Raw genomic sequence first — 2,080 nt, 5'->3', positions numbered from 1 at the left:
CTCGGATTCTTCTCTGTGTCACTTGAGAATCCATCTGTAGGTTTGGGAATCTGCTCAGAGAGATACCCCACTTGGGATTCCAACCTCTTGATTGTGTCTCCCTGGTTCTTGAAATTGGCTCGCACTTCCTCCTTGAATGCCTTGTTGTCTTGAATCTCTTTGCCTATGCCTTCAAGTAGATTCTCAATTCTTGAGAGTCTGTCATCAAATGATGGTAGATTGGGATTAGAGGTGGATGGATGAGGTAAGTTATTTTGGTTTTGATATGAATGTGGAGAGGTGTTGTTATGGGGGTGTTGAGATGGTCTAGATGTGAAATGTTGATGGGCTGCATTGTTGGGATTTGGGTGTCTTTGATCAAGGCCTTGGTCTTGTTGATTTCCCCACCCAAAGTTTGGGTGATTCCTCCATCCAGGGTTATAGGTCTTAGAGTATGGATCATGGTTTTTCCTAGGTGAATTTTCAATGTAGTTGGCTTGCTCCTGACTACCCTCTGCTTCTTCATTCACTCCTTCTTGGGTTGTTGATGAAGTAGTAATTGCTGCTACTTGGTTCCTCTCCATCTTCTTGGTGAGGTCAGCCAGCTGCTGGGTAATGAGCTTGTTTTGGGCCAGCAGAGCATCTACATTGTTTAGCTCCATTACTCCTCTAGTGTTGCCTCTTTCAGAAGCATAGAAATAATCATTCTCTGCTACTGTTTCAATGACATCTATGGCTTCCTCAATGGTCTTCTTCTTGTTCAAAGATCCTCTGGATGAATGGTCTACTACCTTCTTTGATTCATATGACAGGCCTTCATAGAAAATGTGTAGCTGCACCCATTCGTTGAACATGTCAGGTGGACACCTCCTTGTCAGGTCCTTAAACCTCTCCCATGCTTCATAAAGAGTCTCACCATCTTGTTGCCTGAAAGTTTGGACCTCAGCTCTCAGCCTATTGATTCATTGAGGAGGGTAAAATCTTGCTAAGAATTTGTTCACCACATCTTCCCAGGTTGTCAAGCTCTCCTTCGGGAAAGACTCCAGCCACTTGGCTGCCTTATCCTTGAGTGAGAATGGAAATAAGAGCAGTCTATAGGCGTCAGGATGAACACCATTAGACTTCACTGTGTCACATATTCTCAGGAAGGTGGTTAGATGTTGATTGGGGTCTTCTTGGACACTTCCTCCGAATGAACAGTTGTTCTGAACAAGGGTGATGAGCTGTGGTTTTAGTTCAAAATTATTGGCATGGATGGTTGGCTTTTGAATGCTACTTCCACAGTTTCCTGGGTTTGGATTGATGTAAGAGCCTAAAACTCTTCTATCCTCCCCAGCATGATTTGCTCGACCTCCCCCGCCATGGTTGTGAGCCTCTTCTTCATGATGGTTTTTCATGTTTTCTTCCATGTTTGGTTCAAAGTATTCCTCCTCTTCCTCGGCACCAACCACTCTTTTTCCTCTTGCTTCCCTCCTTAATCTAAAGAAGGTTCTCTCAGGTTCAGAATCAAAGGAAGTTGAAGCCCCGCTTCTTCTCCCTGTCATACAACCAACAAAGCACAAGCAAGGAAAATAAATGTAGAAAGTATTCTGTTAGAGTTACTGTTAGTGTGAGTGATGCAATATATCAAACAGTTAGTGGGTTAGTGAACTGAATTGTAAATAACAAAGAAAATTGAAAAAGTAGGAGGAAGGGAAGAAATTAACCAGAACTAAAAGTAAATTACTCAAACAGAAAATTAAATCAAACAAAACAAAAATGCTCAATCTAGTTATCTTCCAATTTAATCATTGTTGATGCATAATCAATCCCCGGCAACGGCGCCATAAACTTGATGCACGGAAAACTTGTCTCATAACAAATTTCCTTCGGCAAGTGTACCGAATTTGTCGTCAAGTAAAAACTCACAATAGAGTGAGGTCGAATCCCACAGGGATTGATTGATCAAGCAACTTTAATTAGAGGAATGTTCTAGTTGAGCGAATCAGAATTTGAGTTGAGAATTGCAGAAAATTAAATGGCGGAAAAATAAATAACAGAAAAGTAAATGCTAGAAATAAAGAGCTGAATGTAGATGACGGAAAGTAAATTGCATAATCTT

General features: G+C 41.3%; 1 non-coding gene across 1 annotated transcript; it reads left to right on the top strand.

Moving 5' to 3' along the window:
- Positions 1 to 831: 831 nt before the first annotated feature.
- LOC112745791 (small nucleolar RNA R71) lies at positions 832 to 935 on the top strand. Its single transcript, XR_003173702.1, has one exon. It is a non-coding gene; the product is annotated as a small nucleolar RNA R71 (small nucleolar RNA).
- Positions 936 to 2,080: the final 1,145 nt, after the last annotated feature.

The sequence above is a fragment of the Arachis hypogaea genome, chromosome 14 (assembly GCF_003086295.3).
Source record: "Arachis hypogaea cultivar Tifrunner chromosome 14, arahy.Tifrunner.gnm2.J5K5, whole genome shotgun sequence".
In the NCBI taxonomy this organism is placed as follows: domain Eukaryota; kingdom Viridiplantae; phylum Streptophyta; class Magnoliopsida; order Fabales; family Fabaceae; genus Arachis; species Arachis hypogaea.
Note: the sequence above shows the minus strand (reverse complement) of the source record. Positions and strands in the feature narration are given on the sequence as shown.